We start from the raw sequence: 20,446 nt of genomic DNA, 5'->3' as shown, positions 1-20,446 counted from the left end.
GTATCAGCGCACGCGTTGTGCGCTGATCACGGAGAAAGTTCCACAATCGTTACAGAAGGTAAGTATCTAATAGTGAGGGTGATTGTGGGGGTATTTTTTGTTAAAGAAACATCATACTTTAAGGCCTATTATTGATTATAATGAGATGGACTGTATTTCCTTTATCAATAGGTATCCTCTCCCCCTCTTCCCCTCATGCAAAAACTCTGACACAGACTGGGAGCTGCTAAAATATTTATTGAATTGAATCTCTGAGAGACTATATACTTGGCCATAGCAAATACATGGTCAAGCCATTTAACCTTTGTAACTTCTTTGACACATTTATACATTGTGTCAATGGTAAAAAGGGAATTTGATGGTTCAGCTTTGCTAATTTTTGCAGAAAATGTATCCAAAACATCTCTGCTACAAACGTTACCATTATTATTCTAACTTAGCAACATCTTGCCTTCTGTAAATCGCAGAAGCTCAATCAGCCTTCAGTCAGGTCTGGACATCATTTACATCAGGACCCATCCTCAGATATCTGGGTTCCTCCTTACCCTTTGTACTTGAGGTAGATTCATCAGAAAGTGTAGTAGGCTCCATCCTTTCAGAATGCTCTGACCCAAAAGCCCTGCTTCAACCAGTTGACTCCTTGCTGGAAGTAATCTATACCTAAAGGAGGTACTAGCTATTAAACTGCCCTGGAGCAGTGGCTCTATCTCCTGCAGCAGTGTATTGACTTTGTGTACTAGTGTTCACTGACCACAACAACCTTGAGAACCTACATCACAGCTAAGAACTTTTCTTCACTCGGATTGACTTCTGTGAGAAAACGCGGAAAAGCCGCCGCTCAGAGTAAGGCGGCTGTTTCCGCGTCCAACGCGTCGGTCTGCACGCGTGGGCCTACATCTGCTAGTATGGCCGAACGCGGAGAAACCGCCGCATGCCTTGATAGCGGTGCGGCGGATTCAACGTCCAGCACGGCGAGTGGTACGCAAGACATGTCTGGTGTGGCTGGGACTGATAGTCCACACAGGTTCAGAAGGACGCGCGCGCGCGTTGAGAGGCAGAACTTTTATGACAGCCAGAAGGGAGACAGCTGACCAAGCCGGTCAGCTGACGATTGTACCAGTTCCCATTGGTCCAGCACTTGGGGAGGCACTGGAGAGCGCTGGGCTATATATACTGGGTGCTGGTCATTCACTGGTTGTTTGCCGTTGCGATCACTACGTGGAAGCACTCAGACCTTATTGTCAGAATCTGTGTTATCATTCTGTTATACTTCAGACTAGTCCCAGGGTGTTGATGATCAAGGACCTCACACCCAAAGATTAGGAATCTGTGTTATCATTCTGTTATACCTCAGACTAGTTCCAGGGTATTGATGATCAAGGACCTCACACCCAAGATGAGGAATCTGTGTTATCATTTTGTTATACTTCAGACTAGTCCCAGGGTGTTGATGATCAAGGACCTCACACCCAAAGATTAGGAATCTGTGTTATCATTCTGTTATACCTCAGACTAGTTAAAGGGTGTTGATGATCAAGGACCTCACACCCAAAGATTAGGGACTTGTGTTACCATTCTGTTATACTTCAGACTAGTTCCAGGGTGTTGATGATCACGGAGCTCACACCCAAGACTAGGCATTGTTTATTATCTGTTCTGACCTGCTTTCCTGACCACTCTTCTGTTCACTGATTTGGTACTTCGCTATATCTGATACTCTGTTGCCAAACCCTGCTTGCCTTAGGATTACCAAATCAGTCTCCTGTCTTTGTACTTTGTATGTCCGTGTGTTGCCGACCTGGCTTGTCCGACCTTCAGAGCTATCTCCCCAGTTAAGAGATAGTTCACAGATCAGTCAGTGACATCCTCCTATTGGTGTCACTCACGCTCTGGTCCTTCCCTCTCCCAGTCTGACTCCTCCCTGCGGGAGAGTCTCAGGCTGCGGGAAGGTACTTACTCTAGCAGTATTCCTTACTGCCTTGTACCTGTCCTCCTGGTATTGTTCTCAAAGTATTACTGTTGCACCAAACACTCATATCTCTCAGGTGTCCAGAGGTTAGTAATATATCGGATTATCGGTGATACTGCAGATCATCAATAATCGGGTATATATCTGTATTCTTGGTGATACTGCAGATCACCAATAATCACACCCTCTCTGTGTTACACCGATCGTTACAACTTCCCAGTCATTTGCCACCAGAGTTCCATGAACTCCCTAATGGTGGCCTCACACGATACAATAAAATGATCCGATTTTACAGTAATTCGATAAATCTCTCGAAAAAAATTGAAAGCTTTTTTTTCATTCTACTGAAAAATCTGATGGGATTTCCCTTTTTTTTTTATTTAAATCGATCCGGAATGCCAGATATTTCTCTTCAATTTCTACTAAAGATTGTATGGTGTGTGTTGGATTGTTAATTTATTAATATACACACCCTAGCAATTTTCTCTGAGTTTCCAATCATTTTTATCACAATTGAGGAAAATATTGAACATAGGTGTGTGGTACATTGGTCATATTTTTGAAATGTTACAATCAGTCAGAAAAATTGATTGCAATTCTTAAATTCTCTGATTCAATCTCATCTTATATAATCTTGTCAGCAAAAACTGTTTGTTAATGCAGCTGGATATCCTCCTGCAAGTTATAAAAATATTTTGCAACCTGCAGTGTTTCTTCTGAATTTAAAACTGAAAAGCTGGATGATATTCTAATTCTTGAAAATCGCACAATTGTACCTGAATTTTGCAACGTGACATGATGAGATAAACATATACACATATGATACTAGCCTTACTAAGAAATTCCGTGTGCTTTCCACTTCTCTGACAGTCCCCTTGCCATGAATCGAAAATTGACCAACAAAACGCATCATGTGTTCCTAGCATAACAGCCCCTCACTGTCTCTCCTTTGCCTGCTCCCCCCCTCCCCCCCATGACAATAACGACTCTGGGCTGCATTTGCAGCGTAGTGACCCCAAAGTCACTGAAAGGAAAGTGCAGTAATACAGCTCATAGGAGTGGCAGGGAGAGGTGGAAATGGACACTACCCCCAGGATCAGGTAGTAAGATTTTTTTTTTTAACTATCTTGATTGGCTTGGGTTCATTTTTTGAAAAAAATTTAGTTGATCTATCCAAAAGAGTTTCTGTTAATTTGTCTTTTTCTGAAGCGCTTAAACAGCTGAGAAACAGTGAGAGACCGTTTAAGATAAGGTTTTATTGTAGGAAAGGTCAAAGGGCCATTAGTTCTGCTTCTTTTACAGCTTAAAAGGAAGAGTATGGATTCTAAACCGCAACTGTGACAGTATGATGCAATGTTATAAGTAAAGCTATATAACTGAAAATAAAAATATGAGACTCTTTTCTTTGCTACTTATGTTCTATTTATTATCCACACTACACATATAATTAATTACAGGTAGTCCCCGGTTAACGAACGAGATAGGGACTGTAGGTTCGTTCTTAACCTGAATCTGTTCTTAAGTCAGAACATTGTGCCATCTCTGTCCCCCCCTCTGTGTCACCTCTGTCCTCTGTACCTGCTTATACAAGTTTAAAATACATTTTTTTCTTTGAATTTTTTAAAATCAATTTTCTCAAAAACTACAAGTCCAATTTGAAAAAAAATTTTTTTACTTGTTCCCATGGAAACATAGAATCCATGCTGTTCGTATCGGCGGGTCGTTCGTAAGTCGGACATTCGTAAGTCAGGGACCACCTGTATCTCATAAGTTTTTTTTCACTTCAGGTACACTTTAAAATACCCCTGAATCGGAGGACTAATAAAATTTAATAAAACCCATAGTGAACTATCCCTAGCCTCCTGATGCTGCTTGTTGTCTTTGGGCTCCCTCCTCTTCCCCAGGCCCAGTCCACTTTGCATTCAACTCTCCATTGTATATCCTTCCGGAAGTTCCCCAAGCGATGCTGAGCAATCCAAAACTGTGCATGCAGACGTTCCAAACTGCGCGTACACAGCAAACTTGCAGATGCGCAATTTAGAATTGCTGCTCAGGGGAACTTAACGCAAGCTGGATAGAAAGTTACCAAGAATAGTAAAACGGGAGGGACCGTGAAAACAAGAGCAGCATCAGTAGGTTAAGGTTTAGGGAATACTAGTCCACCATGGGCTTAATTCAATAGTTTCTTTTACCGCTTCAGAGGTGCCTTAAGCCTCAGTGACACAGTAGTGTAATCTTGGCAGGGGTGGCCAGTCAAGAGCCATCTCTGCAGAGAATCTAGCATGTGTATAGCTGGCATGATGCATTACCGAAAGATCTGGAGTGCCAGATCATTTCTGACAAGTGCATTGTTCTACTCCCTACCCTGCCCACTAGATGCTGCTTGTTACATTATGCCCCGCATATAGAGCACCTATTTAAAAAATATTTAAAATGAGCCTCCCCATAAGGGAGGTTCATAATATAGTGGGCCATTGGTAGGGATGACCAGCATTACTTACCTTTGGGGGCTGCTCCCTAGCCCACCATTTGTATGGGATCCTCTATCTTCCCTAGGGAGACCCGCAGATCCAAGCTTCTGCAGCGGCGCATGCGTCCCAACCACCGCAATGCATCCCGAATGCATCGCCACACTGGCATAAGCTTCAAAATGTTGCAGCTGTAGGTCTGCCTGCTGAAGTTGGAGGATTCTATGCTTACAGGGGGTTTGTAATGATCGCTGCTGCAGCAGCTATTGCTGGAAGTAGTGCTGCAGCTCAGGCAGTTCTGATGTCTTTCCATGCAAGCTGCATAGCCTTGTCTGTCTTTCCCTGCTGTCAGCTTGTGACTGATTATCATTCACCTGTGTGGGAATCTGCATGTCTGCTCCCATTGGATGACCTCAGTATAAAGATCTGCTTCCTGCAGGGTTTCCTTGGGTTTTTCATAGCTTCAGCTTAAGCCTGTCTTGCTGTCGCTTTAGCCCCCGATCGTGTTTCTTGTTAAAGATACTTTGCTGGTCTTTGCATCATATATTGGTTCATTGCCAATATATATGCATACCAGCACGTTTATTATTTTCCTTGTATTTGTGTTACGTTGATATATCAGTGTTGCTGATATATACGTACACGAACTGTTTATTTCCTGTGTTCAGTTAGTCAGTTTTCCAGCACGTTTTGGTAGTTTGCGCGTACCGTGAGCACCCGTGCTGAGCTAGTTATCCTGTTCCTGGTACCGTTTGTGGATTGCGTTCATCTCTGCGAAGAGATAACGAATCCTTCTGAATCCTGTTCTGTCACTGTTTGTGGATTGCGTTCATCTCTGCGAAGAGATAACGAATCCTTCTGAATCCTGTCCTGTTACCGTTTGTGGATTGCGTTCATCTCTGCGAAGAGATAGCGAATCCTTCTGAGTCCTGTTCCCTGTGTTACTCCATTCCTAGTCAGCGTTCCTGCTTATGTCATATATCGGTTCATTGCCGATATATACATATGTTAGTCAGACGTTACAAATAGTTTCATTGATAGCTGTAATTGTAATACGCTAGGAAAACATACTTATTGTATATTTATCTGTGTTACGTTCATCTATCTTAATCCTGCTATTTTCTGACTATCCCGTCCAGTCTTTGTGAGGCACGCCATCGCCGCATCGCATTGGCTGCCTCATTCCAGTCTGTCTGGTTTTGGACGCTTGCTGTCGCTAAGTAGCCGCTAGCTAGCAAGCGTTCATTCTGTCTACCTGTCCTGATCTCCTCAGTTCCGGTCTATGCGCTCAGCGCTACTTTGCGCTGAGACGTTATACGAAAGCATTGTTTGTGGCTGTCAGATCTGCACCGGCTCTGTGCGCCACAATCTCCTATTGGAGTCAGTCCTCCCCTCCACTATACTAAGGGATAGCCTGTTTCCTGGTGCTAGTGTGTGTACCTCCTCCACGTCAGCTCATGCGTTGCATGCTGACTGTGGAGAATACACCACCAAGCCTTACATTATGAAAACCCCATTACCAATCCCCATTGTGGGGGGGATTCCCAGAAAGTATGACACTGTTAATTATGGTTCCTGTTCCTTTAAGAAATTTGAAGAACTTAGCTCTGAAACAGAAAATGAGTTTTTCTCTGAATGTGCCAGGTTCCTGACCAATCCTGATCTCCAAGCGACTCCTGTTTCAACCTGGGCACTCCAACTAAGTTATATTTTGTTTAAAGGGGAATTATTCCAGTGGGCATTTGATGTTCTCAATCATTCCGATTTGAAAGAGAGACCACTGGAATTTCTAGCGTTTGTGATCCATAACTGGTTGCGCATAGATCCATTGCCTTTTCCTCTTAATGAACTCCTGGCAGCAGGCCAATCAGCTGCTCCTTCAATTGCTTGCAAGAATGAGCAGCAAGCAGAAAGTGTTACTGATAATTTTCCTGCAGCTTTGAATAAATCACCAAAAACCGCAAGGTCAAAGGCAAAACGCAAACGTTCTAAGAAACGTGTCCAATCTGCAGAATCGTTATCCTTAGCGACTGAGACCTATAATGAGATTCTGCCATTAACAGATAATGAAATGCAATTGTCTTTCAGGGGAGTTAAATGGACTTATGAAACTACTAATGAACTTTCCTCCCTGGCTAGGGAAAATAAAGATTTTTGTTTAAAAGAATTATCTGAGTATGATTATGATGAGATATTAGAGTATTGAACAAATCAACTTATTTGTGAACCAAGGGAAGTTTGCATACACTACAGTTCAACACTTGCTACAGGTATTGGATATTCTTAAGAATAAGGAATCTGCCAATCACCTGCTAATTAACCCTATACATGTGCCTGCCACAATCATATCTGCAAACCATGATCTGCCTGTTAAGTATGCTTGGAATCCTCCATTTGAGAAAGGAGAGATGGAAGCTCTGGTCAATGAATGGAAGAATGATTCAAGTTCATTTTGTCAATTTTACAGTGCAAAAAGTGAATTGGTATTGAATGCATGCATTAAGTCTGCCTATAACCTAATAAAAACTGGTGTGTGTGAGTATGACTTTGTGGCTCCATTGATTGATGTGTGGGAACTGATTTTGGATGATTTTTTTTGTGACTCCGAATTCGCAAATTTGGCGTTCTGACCCGCCTGCTTCAGCACCTTTGGCTGATTCAGCAGGTGATTCGGAGCTCTTTTTGTGTGAAATTGAAGTTCCTGCAATTCCACCCTGTACCATGGATAACTCAGTGTTACTTCCCAGTAAAACAGAAGCCACTGATACATTCTTAACCTTGCCCTGCGCAAATTTCTCAGCAGAGAATCCAGAGGTCCTGCTGACTTCCGAGTCCAGCCTAGCCAGTACTCATGACTCTTTGTTTAGTGAAACAGACACCAGAAAAATCTTGCCTGTCTCTGCAAACACTTCTGCAGAAATTACCTGTGTTAATAAAGTTCAACTCCTGTCTGATCCAGCAGATGCGCAAACATTGTGTCTTGATCTTCCTGTTTCTACACCTTGCTCTAGTTTCGTGAATAGCTCAGAGCATCTGCTATGTGAACCTGAAATCGCAGAATTATTACCTTGTTCAGAAAATTTTCCAATAAATTTGCCCTGTACCATGAATTGTGCAGTAGATCTCTCCAATGAAACTCAGGTCACAGAATCATTATGCTGTCCAGCAGGTGCTTCCATGGTTTTGCCCTGCAATATGGACTGTTCAGTGATCCTGTCCAGTGAAGCTGTGGTCGCAGAGTCTTATGCTTCACCCAGTACTTTGGATACTTTAAACCCTCTAGCAGAGGAGGCTGAAGCACTGCTTACCTCAGTTGGTGTTGCAGTAATATTCACTTGTCTAGCAGCTGTTTTGGAATTACAGTCTGCTCTAATAAAACTTGATGAATTTCTGCCCAGCAAAGCAGAAGCCATTGAAATATTGTCCTCGTCAGCAAGTGTGTCAGATACCTTGTCCTGTACACAGTCTGATTTAACCAATGTTGTTGAGTCCCTCTCCAGTGTTGTAACAGCCGAGGAACTCCAGCCCTGTCCTCTGAATGTTTCAGAAGTCTTGCCCTGTAACATGGATAATTCTGATTCTCTGGTCAAAATAATAGAAATCTCAGAATTTCAGTCCGGTCTGATGAGTGTTCCTGAAACCCAGCCCTGTATCCTGAAAGATTCTGGTTCTCTGGCCGCTGTGGCAGAGGTTCCAGAGTCCCCTTCCTGTCCAGGGAATTCCTCAGTTTTGCCTAGTCCAGTGGGGGCTGCTGCAATACTGACTTGTTCTGCAGCGCCTCATGAGCTCCAATCCAGTGTATTAAATGAGTCTCTGTCCAGTCCAGAGGTAGTTGTGGAGTCCCTGTCTGGTTCAGTGCATACATCAGAAGATTTGTCCTGTCTTGTTAGTGCCCCTGAATCTGATTTGTTACTGACTTTGCTGGAATCAGCGACATCTAAGTCTGATCCAGCATTCTCGTGTAAAAGTCCAGTAGTTGCGAAGTTTAGTCATGATGATTTTTTTTTGGCCAGTCCTGGTTTTGGTCCTGTCTTGGCTGACCCTGAGGCTCACAGTTCCTCGACATGCCCAGAGGTTTCTCTTGTGCCGGTGTGCCCAGATGTTCTTTGTGTGCCAGAATGCCCAAGTGTGTCTAAGGTGTTAGCGTGCTCTGATGCTTCCTTAGTGGGAACACGTTCTGATATTGCCAGTCTGCCTGCATGCCCAGAGATGGTTCTGGTCCCTGAAAGCCCTGATATTGATGTTTGTCCTTGTGGCCCTGACTCGGGAATTGCCCTAGGTTCCATAGGGGTTCTTGATGGTTCTCCATGTGAGCCTAAGGGGCATTCTGACCTATGGAGATCTCTTTGGAGCTTCAAGGTGTTCTGGGAGGTCTCTGAGAAAACTTGTCCTGGTGCCTTGGACTGGTTCAACAGTGGGTTTTGTGTTGGTAAAGACAGTACCGGTGGGCATTGCAAAGGCTTTGTCGTTTCTGAACGGTTCCTGGAAGGCGGTGGGTATCGCTCAGGGAGTTTCGGAGGGCTTTCTTCTGGAAATCATGGTTCTGATGGGTGTCACACTGGGGCTTGTAGTACTGATGGGCATGGTTCTGTAGGTTCTGGTTCTGATGGGTCCAGTCTTGTGGGGACTGATTCTGGAATTCGGTCTTGCCGGGCTGTCCCGGTCATCATGAATTATCAGTCAGACTGTTTTGTTGGAAATTTCAGTTTTGAAAAGCGTCTGGAATCCACTTTTAAAGGCGGGGGTACTGTAATGATCGCTGCTGCAGCAGCTATTGCTGGAAGTAGTGCTGCAGCTCAGGCAGTTCTGATGTCTTTCCATGCAAGCTGCATAGCCTTGTCTGTCTTTCCCTGCTGTCAGCTTGTGACTGATTATCATTCACCTGTGTGGGAATCTGCATGTCTGCTCCCATTGGATGACCTCAGTATAAAGATCTGCTTCCTGCAGGGTTTCCTTGGGTTTTTCATAGCTTCAGCTTAAGCCTGTCTTGCTGTCGCTTTAGCCCCCGATCGTGTTTCTTGTTAAAGATACTTTGCTGGTCTTTGCATCATATATTGGTTCATTGCCAATATATATGCATACCAGCACGTTTATTATTTTCCTTGTATTTGTGTTACGTTGATATATCAGTGTTGCTGATATATACGTACACGAACTGTTTATTTCCTGTGTTCAGTTAGTCAGTTTTCCAGCACGTTTTGGTAGTTTGCGCGTACCGTGAGCACCCGTGCTGAGCTAGTTATCCTGTTCCTGGTACCGTTTGTGGATTGCGTTCATCTCTGCGAAGAGATAACGAATCCTTCTGAATCCTGTTCTGTCACTGTTTGTGGATTGCGTTCATCTCTGCGAAGAGATAACGAATCCTTCTGAATCCTGTCCTGTTACCGTTTGTGGATTGCGTTCATCTCTGCGAAGAGATAGCGAATCCTTCTGAGTCCTGTTCCCTGTGTTACTCCATTCCTAGTCAGCGTTCTTGCTTATGTCATATATCGGTTCATTGCCGATATATACATATGTTAGTCAGACGTTACAAATAGTTTCATTGATAGCTGTAATTGTAATACGCTAGGAAAACATACTTGTTGTATATTTATCTGTGTTACGTTCATCTATCTTAATCCTGCTATTTTCTGACTATCCCGTCCAGTCTTTGTGAGGCACGCCATCGCCGCATCGCATTGGCTGCCTCATTCCAGTCTGTCTGGTTTTGGACGCTTGCTGTCGCTAAGTAGCCGCTAGCTAGCAAGCGTTCATTCTGTCTACCTGTCCTGATCTCCTCAGTTCCGGTTTATGCGCTCAGCGCTACTTTGCGCTGAGACGTTATACGAAAGCATTGTTTGTGGCTGTCAGATCTGCACCGGCTCTGTGCGCCACAATCTCCTATTGGAGTCAGTCCTCCCCTCCACTATACTAAGGGATAGCCTGTTTCCTGGTGCTAGTGTGTGTACCTCCTCCACGTCAGCTCATGCGTTGCATGCTGACTGTGGAGAATACACCACCAAGCCTTACATTATGAAAACCCCATTACCAATCCCCATTGTGGGGGGGATTCCCAGAAAGTATGACACTGTTAATTATGGTTCCTGTTCCTTTAAGAAATTTGAAGAACTTAGCTCTGAAACAGAAAATGAGTTTTTCTCTGAATGTGCCAGGTTCCTGACCAATCCTGATCTCCAAGCGACTCCTGTTTCAACCTGGGCACTCCAACTAAGTTATATTTTGTTTAAAGGGGAATTATTCCAGTGGGCATTTGATGTTCTCAATCATTCCGATTTGAAAGAGAGACCACTGGAATTTCTAGCGTTTGTGATCCATAACTGGTTGCGCATAGATCCATTGCCTTTTCCTCTTAATGAACTCCTGGCAGCAGGCCAATCAGCTGCTCCTTCAATTGCTTGCAAGAATGAGCAGCAAGCAGAAAGTGTTACTGATAATTTTCCTGCAGCTTTGAATAAATCACCAAAAACCGCAAGGTCAAAGGCAAAACGCAAACGTTCTAAGAAACGTGTCCAATCTGCAGAATCGTTATCCTTAGCGACTGAGACCTATAATGAGATTCTGCCATTAACAGATAATGAAATGCAATTGTCTTTCAGGGGAGTTAAATGGACTTATGAAACTACTAATGAACTTTCCTCCCTGGCTAGGGAAAATAAAGATTTTTGTTTAAAAGAATTATCTGAGTATGATTATGATGAGATATTACAGAGTATTGAACAAATCAACTTATTTGTGAACCAAGGGAAGTTTGCATACACTACAGTTCAACACTTGCTACAGGTATTGGATATTCTTAAGAATAAGGAATCTGCCAATCACCTGCTAATTAACCCTATACATGTGCCTGCCACAATCATATCTGCAAACCATGATCTGCCTGTTAAGTATGCTTGGAATCCTCCATTTGAGAAAGGAGAGATGGAAGCTCTGGTCAATGAATGGAAGAATGATTCAAGTTCATTTTGTCAATTTTACAGTGCAAAAAGTGAATTGGTATTGAATGCATGCATTAAGTCTGCCTATAACCTAATAAAAACTGGTGTGTGTGAGTATGACTTTGTGGCTCCATTGATTGATGTGTGGGAACTGATTTTGGATGATTTTTTTTGTGACTCCGAATTCGCAAATTTGGCGTTCTGACCCGCCTGCTTCAGCACCTTTGGCTGATTCAGCAGGTGATTCGGAGCTCTTTTTGTGTGAAATTGAAGTTCCTGCAATTCCACCCTGTACCATGCATAACTCAGTGTTACTTCCCAGTAAAACAGAAGCCACTGATACATTCTTAACCTTGCCCTGCGCAAATTTCTCAGCAGAGAATCCAGAGGTCCTGCTGACTTCCGAGTCCAGCCTAGCCAGTACTCATGACTCTTTGTTTAGTGAAACAGACACCAGAAAAATCTTGCCTGTCTCTGCAAACACTTCTGCAGAAATTACCTGTGTTAATAAAGTTCAACTCCTGTCTGATCCAGCAGATGCGCAAACATTGTGTCTTGATCTTCCTGTTTCTACACCTTGCTCTAGTTTCGTGAATAGCTCAGAGCATCTGCTATGTGAACCTGAAATCGCAGAATTATTACCTTGTTCAGAAAATTTTCCAATAAATTTGCCCTGTACCATGAATTGTGCAGTAGATCTCTCCAATGAAACTCAGGTCACAGAATCATTATGCTGTCCAGCAGGTGCTTCCATGGTTTTGCCCTGCAATATGGACTGTTCAGTGATCCTGTCCAGTGAAGCTGTGGTCGCAGAGTCTTATGCTTCACCCAGTACTTTGGATACTTTAAACCCTCTAGCAGAGGAGGCTGAAGCACTGCTTACCTCAGTTGGTGTTGCAGTAATATTCACTTGTCTAGCAGCTGTTTTGGAATTACAGTCTGCTCTAATAAAACTTGATGAATTTCTGCCCAGCAAAGCAGAAGCCATTGAAATATTGTCCTCGTCAGCAAGTGTGTCAGATACCTTGTCCTGTACACAGTCTGATTTAACCAATGTTGTTGAGTCCCTCTCCAGTGTTGTAACAGCCGAGGAACTCCAGCCCTGTCCTCTGAATGTTTCAGAAGTCTTGCCCTGTAACATGGATAATTCTGATTCTCTGGTCAAGATAATAGAAATCTCAGAATTTCAGTCCGGTCTGATGAGTGTTCCTGAAACCCAGCCCTGTATCCTGAAAGATTCTGGTTCTCTGGCCGCTGTGGCAGAGGTTCCAGAGTCCCCTTCCTGTCCAGGGAATTCCTCAGTTTTGCCTAGTCCAGTGGGGGCTGCTGCAATACTGACTTGTTCTGCAGCGCCTCATGAGCTCCAATCCAGTGTATTAAATGAGTCTCTGTCCAGTCCAGAGGTAGTTGTGGAGTCCCTGTCTGGTTCAGTGCATACATCAGAAGATTTGTCCTGTCTTGTTAGTGCCCCTGAATCTGATTTGTTACTGACTTTGCTGGAATCAGCGACATCTAAGTCTGATCCAGCATTCTCGTGTAAAAGTCCAGTAGTTGCGAAGTTTAGTCATGATGATTTTTTTTTGGCCAGTCCTGGTTTTGGTCCTGTCTTGGCTGACCCTGAGGCTCACAGTTCCTCGACATGCCCAGAGGTTTCTCTTGTGCCGGTGTGCCCAGATGTTCTTTGTGTGCCAGAATGCCCAAGTGTGTCTAAGGTGTTAGCGTGCTCTGATGCTTCCTTAGTGGGAACACGTTCTGATATTGCCAGTCTGCCTGCATGCCCAGAGATGGTTCTGGTCCCTGAAAGCCCTGATATTGATGTTTGTCCTTGTGGCCCTGACTCGGGAATTGCCCTAGGTTCCATAGGGGTTCTTGATGGTTCTCCATGTGAGCCTAAGGGGCATTCTGACCTATGGAGATCTCTTTGGAGCTTCAAGGTGTTCTGGGAGGTCTCTGAGAAAACTTGTCCTGGTGCCTTGGACTGGTTCAACAGTGGGTTTTGTGTTGGTAAAGACAGTACCGGTGGGCATTGCAAAGGCTTTGTCGTTTCTGAACGGTTCCTGGAAGGCGGTGGGTATCGCTCAGGGAGTTTCGGAGGGCTTTCTTCTGGAAATCATGGTTCTGATGGGTGTCACACTGGGGCTTGTAGTACTGATGGGCATGGTTCTGTAGGTTCTGGTTCTGATGGGTCCAGTCTTGTGGGGACTGATTCTGGAATTCGGTCTTGCCGGGCTGTCCCGGTCATCATGAATTATCAGTCAGACTGTTTTGTTGGAAATTTCAGTTTTGAAAAGCGTCTGGAATCCACTTTTAAAGGCGGGGGTACTGTAATGATCGCTGCTGCAGCAGCTATTGCTGGAAGTAGTGCTGCAGCTCAGGCAGTTCTGATGTCTTTCCATGCAAGCTGCATAGCCTTGTCTGTCTTTCCCTGCTGTCAGCTTGTGACTGATTATCATTCACCTGTGTGGGAATCTGCATGTCTGCTCCCATTGGATGACCTCAGTATAAAGATCTGCTTCCTGCAGGGTTTCCTTGGGTTTTTCATAGCTTCAGCTTAAGCCTGTCTTGCTGTCGCTTTAGCCCCCGATCGTGTTTCTTGTTAAAGATACTTTGCTGGTCTTTGCATCATATATTGGTTCATTGCCAATATATATGCATACCAGCACGTTTATTATTTTCCTTGTATTTGTGTTACGTTGATATATCAGTGTTGCTGATATATACGTACACGAACTGTTTATTTCCTGTGTTCAGTTAGTCAGTTTTCCAGCACGTTTTGGTAGTTTGCGCGTACCGTGAGCACCCGTGCTGAGCTAGTTATCCTGTTCCTGGTACCGTTTGTGGATTGCGTTCATCTCTGCGAAGAGATAACGAATCCTTCTGAATCCTGTTCTGTCACTGTTTGTGGATTGCGTTCATCTCTGCGAAGAGATAACGAATCCTTCTGAATCCTGTCCTGTTACCGTTTGTGGATTGCGTTCATCTCTGCGAAGAGATAGCGAATCCTTCTGAGTCCTGTTCCCTGTGTTACTCCATTCCTAGTCAGCGTTCCTGCTTATGTCATATATCGGTTCATTGCCGATATATACATATGTTAGTCAGACGTTACAAATAGTTTCATTGATAGCTGTAATTGTAATACGCTAGGAAAACATACTTGTTGTATATTTATCTGTGTTACGTTCATCTATCTTAATCCTGCTATTTTCTGACTATCCCGTCCAGTCTTTGTGAGGCACGCCATCGCCGCATCGCATTGGCTGCCTCATTCCAGTCTGTCTGGTTTTGGACGCTTGCTGTCGCTAAGTAGCCGCTAGCTAGCAAGCGTTCATTCTGTCTACCTGTCCTGATCTCCTCAGTTCCGGTTTATGCGCTCAGCGCTACTTTGCGCTGAGACGTTATACGAAAGCATTGTTTGTGGCTGTCAGATCTGCACCGGCTCTGTGCGCCACAATCTCCTATTGGAGTCAGTCCTCCCCTCCACTATACTAAGGGATAGCCTGTTTCCTGGTGCTAGTGTGTGTACCTCCTCCACGTCAGCTCATGCGTTGCATGCTGACTGTGGAGAATACACCACCAAGCCTTACAGGGTTAAGGAGCAGCCCCCTGAAGGTAAGTAATGCCAGACATCACAACATCTCACTCTGTTGCAAACCGGTTCATCCTACCTAATAAAATACAAGTGTCCTTGCGTCCCATGTCCCTGTGTCAGTGCTTTTGCGCTACTGCGCACGTCCTGCACTGACACGGCCGTTGGGACAGGATGCAGGGCTTAGGTCACTAGTTTTATATATTTTCCTACATAGAGTTGTTAGTTCCTAAACTGTCATTTCCATACTCCCTCTAACCAACTAAACAGTTTCCTTTGAGAATACAATAATTATGATTAATGCACAGTGAGGTACAGATTCCAGGAGGTATACATGTATGGGAAAGGTTTTGCTGTGTGACGTTACCGAATGATCTCAACCTTACCACTTCCTGTCACCTCAGCTGTGAATATATTCTTCAGAAACCCACACAGCACAGGCACATCACTGCACTCTACACCGGGGCTGTATGACCACAAAGACATGCACGCTAGACAAAGACTTGCTTTACAAAGGCTGGCCTGAGAAAGGAATGCTTTACTGGTAAATAAAACCCCATCAGAATGCAGCACTGCTACACTGAGCAAGTATAAAAGCATTGCATTCCTCCTTTAGCAGCAATGTTATTTGCATACAGCACTAGGGAAGACAATAGACATGCTCCCTATGCAGTATTCAGTTTAAAATAAAACTAGTTTAATTTTATGATGCATAAAATAATTATATTTTACCACAAACAATTTACATGATTTTCTGTTTTAAAAACAAAAACTGGGCTCGTCCGGGATTTGAACCCGGGACCTCTCGCACCCAAAGCGAGAATCATACCCCTAGACCAACGAGCCTCTGATATAGACTTCAAGCTGCCTTCCTTATTCCAAGCTACTCGCGTTGTTCATGCTGCACATACAATTAACAGAGCAACAAACTATAGTTACATGAATAAACTACAGCGTGATGGCAACATGCATATCATCCAAAGCACTCAAATAGCAAAGTACATTTTGTTCCAAAAATATTTATAGAGAAATGTTTAAGGCCTCTTTTACAGTAGGACGTTGCATTTTAAAGCGACATTAAAGTCGCAACGCAAATTACAACTTAATGCCCAAAAATAGTCGCAATGCAACTTAGTGCCCTGTTACGGTCGCATACAGTAGAGCAGTGTTTAACTTTTTCGACCCAAGTACCCCCTACCGCAATTCAGTTCCAGCCAAGTATATATATATACACACACACACACACCGCACCGCAGGTATAGGTGCCCCCAGTATAGACAGATAGCCAGGTATAGGTGCCCGCCCCCAGTATAAGTGCCCTCCTCAGTATAGCTAGGTATAGGTGCCCACAGTATATATAGGTATAGGTGTCCTCATAACTAGGCATGGGTGCCCCCAGTATAGCCAGGCATGGGTGCCCCCAGTACAGCCAGGATTGGGTGCCGCCCAGTATAGCCAGGCATGGGTGCCCTTAGTACAGCCTGGCATGGATGCCCCCAGTATAGCTAGGTATAAGTACCCCCAGTATAGCCAGTCATGGGTGCCCTTAGTACAGCCTGGCATGGATGCCCCCAGTATAGCTAGGCATGGGTGCCTACAGTTTAGTCAGGCATGTGTGCCCAAAGTATAGCCAGGAGGGGATGCAGCGCAAAACAGGGGAGCATGCCCACACATAGCGGCAGGGAGGGGGGGTCCACTCCTCCCCCGTCAGCGCTTCCCCCTCCGACACGCATTAATAGCAGCAGCGGCGGCGGCATGGTAAAAGGAACGCACACTTACTTCTGCGTTCCATGCCGGAGGTCCAATCTTCTCTGAGCCTGACACTACTTCCTGATAAACAGGAAGTAGTGTCATCGCTGAGAGAGAAGGACCTCTGGCGTGGAACGCGGAAGTAAGTCCGCGTTCCTTTTACCATGCCGCCGCCGCTATTAATGCGTGTCGGAGGGGGAAGCGCTGACGGGGGAGTCCAAGGTGAGGGGGGGGGGGGGGGGAGTGGACCCCCCTCCCCGCCGCTATGTGTGGGCATGCTCCCCCCGTTTTGCGCTGCATCCCCTCCTGGCTGCATACCCCCAGCTATGGTCTCGCGTACACCCTGGGGTACGCGAACCGCGTGTTGAGAAACACTGCAGTAGAGCATACATTCAATGAAAAGTATGTTTCCAAGTCATTACTGAGCATGTGCAAACAGTCCAACGCAGCTAATAACGTGTATAATGCACTGCATGCAGTACTTTCACTTAACATGCAGCCTTAATCACCAACACAACGTGTGCCATGTGAATGGGGTATTGATTTTTCATTGCAGTGAGTTATTCTGCGTTAAATGTTGTTTTAACGTGCGACCTGTGAAAGAGGCCTTACAGTACTGCATAAAGTAAAAATACACACAGTACACAAATTGAACCTGCTCTTTACTTTTGGCTGGTGGAGATGAGAGAATAAGTGTTAAAGTGTAGGAAGACTATACCAAAAGATCAAGCATGTAATTAGGGTTCTGGCGGCAGCTATAGCGGTGGCCAGTGTTATAACCAAAATAATTTTGCAACAGAAGGCATGGCAGATATCGTCTGAGGGACATTTTAGCAGCATAGAATGTGCTGTAGATATCGGCTGGGGGGGGGGGGGGGGGGGGGAGGTTGAGCGTTGTAGGTAAGTGTTAGGAATAGTTGAGGGTGGGTAAGTGTGAAAAGAAGGTTAAGTGAAGTGAAAGTAGAATATTGGTAATGTTTCAGATATTGGTAATGATACTGATATTCTATTAGCGGCTTCAACCGGCCCCGAGTTAAAGTGCAACCCTTAGAATATCTTCAAACAATTTACACACAACTGATGTTAAGCTTACAGGTTTTTAGTTTCCTGGTTGTTGTTTTTTTCCACTTCTTGAATAAGGGGAAAACATCAGCTGTACGCCAGTCATAAGGAACTGACCCACTTGAAAGAGAATCACAGAAAATAACAAAGTGGCTTATCAATAACTGAACTCAACTCCTTTAATACCTGGGGGTGGATGCCATCCAAGCCAGGTGCCTTGTCAAGCTTGATCTTATTTAACCACCTTGGCTCAGCTTGTCCATCACCGCCGCAGTGGATTTCTCCGGCCCTGAAGGGTCGTTTTTCACCAAATTTTCGGAGTGGGTGTAGCTAGCACTTGGCTAGCTACATCACCCCTCCGATCGCCACTGGCCCGCTCTGGTCCCCCCCCCCCCCCGATCGCCGATGTTTTATGCTCCCCCCCCACCCCCAGAGCCCGCGCCGGCACAGCCTCTCCATAGCCTCCAGGGGTCGCTATGGCGGCGACTTGGGGGAAAGTGTAGCTAGCCTAGTGCTAGCTACACCAATTTAAATGCATTAAAAAAAAAAAAAAGCTACCCGCGGCTGCATGGCTGCAATTAAATGTACACAAGGGTGGTTAAACGGGCCTGCACACCTTCCTGTGTCTGGCAAATCATGCTGAATGAAGTAGAGTGGGAAGAACAACCTAGGGCCACATTGTAAGCTAAAGCTATCATCTTGGTTGGTAAAGACAGAAGCAAAGCAAACATTTACAATTTCTGTTTTAGCTCAGTTCTCCACAATCAAGTTTCCCGTCTGATCTTGTAAAAGTCCTATATTCTCTATCTTCTGCTATCTCATGACCTGGAGGCAGCAGCATAATACAGTACACAGAAGGATCTCTATTTGAAGGCTGTCTGTGTACCTCCAGCAGGTGGTGCTGTTCATCCACTTTCACATTGTATTGTAGTTCGCTAATAAATATCTTTACAAAAACACAATATGGTTACATTTTAACTTCTACCACTGGCCTAAAAAGCAGGTGATCAAAAAATGCAATACCTACATCATGTATAATAAATCACCTGTTCAAGAAGTAGCTGAATCCTCCCGCTCCTTTACCTTTTGTGAATTGTAATAGACTTATGGTACTTACACACTCGCGACTATGGTCATTTGAAACAGCAGCTTAACGATCGGTCTGCCGACAATCGGGTAAAGAACTTTACCAAACGAACATTAAGTACAACGACAAACGAACAATATCGTCACGATGAGAAAATCCAACAGGACGGATCATATTGAACGAACAAAACTATAGTGTGTAGTTATCTGCCGAGCACGATCGTTACAAGGGCCAATGCGCCTGCGTTGGATTTTGGCCAGCTTCCGTACTTCCTGTGTAGCGCAGCCTGTAAAGATTGTTACATTACAAATTTCAAATAAACTTTGTTTGCAAGTTAACTATCATATATTTGTATCTATTATAACCCAATGTTTGTGTTTTTTTTAATTTTATATAAATATGTACGCAACATTTCCCTCTGATCGTTCTTTTCTGCGAGAACAATCGTTAAAATGTGTATTATGATTGCTGCATCCCATCGTTGCATTCCAATCGTTCCAATTGTGTTCGTCTGGTAACTATTGTTCCTTGTAAACGATCGTTATCGCAAGTGTGTACGTAGCATTAGGCTTGGATGTTTCCATGGCACTTTACTCCAAATTATGGAGATGCAATCGATACCAACTATACAGCAATGTACGAATACAAAAAGTATAGACAAGTGTGACATAAATAAGAGTAACAAAACACACCCAGTAGGAGGTGCATAACAGAAATGACAAGGAATATCCAGGAAAACTCCACTTTCATCTTGGCTCTTCCATCTCATATCCGCACTAGTGGGGGAAGCCTAAGAGCCTCAACAGTCTGATGGGCCTAGTTGTTCCTGGTGGAGAAAACCATTTCCACGTGGAAATGCCAGGTCAACGTGGGTTGTGCTCCAGAAAAACAGTAGATTTAAATATTAGTGTCAAAAATCTTAGTGGACCTGAACTCTTGCACAGGACAGAGGGAAACCAGAAATGCACCTCATTTGTATTTAGAGAGTTTAGCCTGTCCTGGTTCCCCCTCATCTGCGTCTAATTACAAGTTGTAATTTGATTCCTCAGCTGTGTCAGCTTTATGTCATGGCAGATAAGCTCATTTGAAAGCACAGGATGTTAATGTCTGCTTCCATGAAAGCAGGAAGTAAACAAACTGCAGATTCAATGCAGGATTTTTATCATCTATAACAAAGAAATGTTTTTCTTTAAAAGGTTATTATGCTGTTTATCTTCTAGAGCAGAGAAGCAGTTCTTAAGTTCAGGTCTGCTTTAGCCTCCTATCTTGAGGCAAGAATGTTCCTATTACTTACCTCCCCTCACTACATTGTGTCCCAAGATTCAGGTTCCTCCTCCCATTCAGCATTCACTGAGTGAAGGCTTCTTTGACTTTTCCATGATCCATCTGGCTAGGTTCACAATGCTTAGTTGCGTTGCAGAAAAATTCTGCATGTCAAACTTACTGCCCAAACAATTATATGGGGCTGTTCACAGTAATGGATCGTGTTATTCTAACTTGTTGCATGTCTATGTCCGGGTCTCAGCTGCAGTTCACACACATTTTAACACATGCACTATGCAACTGACAACTGTGAATCCAGCCTCCATG

At 44.3% G+C, this 20,446-nt stretch overlaps 1 non-coding gene across 1 annotated transcript; it reads right to left on the bottom strand.

Moving 5' to 3' along the window:
* Window positions 1–15,732: 15,732 nt before the first annotated feature.
* On the bottom strand, window positions 15,733–15,804 carry TRNAP-UGG (transfer RNA proline (anticodon UGG)). The gene has a single exon. It is a non-coding gene; the product is annotated as a tRNA-Pro (tRNA).
* Between the last annotated feature and the right edge of the window lie 4,642 nt (window positions 15,805–20,446).

Source organism: Hyperolius riggenbachi, chromosome 1 (genome assembly GCF_040937935.1).
Source record: "Hyperolius riggenbachi isolate aHypRig1 chromosome 1, aHypRig1.pri, whole genome shotgun sequence".
NCBI classification, from domain to species: Eukaryota; Metazoa; Chordata; class Amphibia; order Anura; family Hyperoliidae; genus Hyperolius; species Hyperolius riggenbachi.
This window is presented reverse-complemented; position numbering and strand designations above follow the sequence as displayed.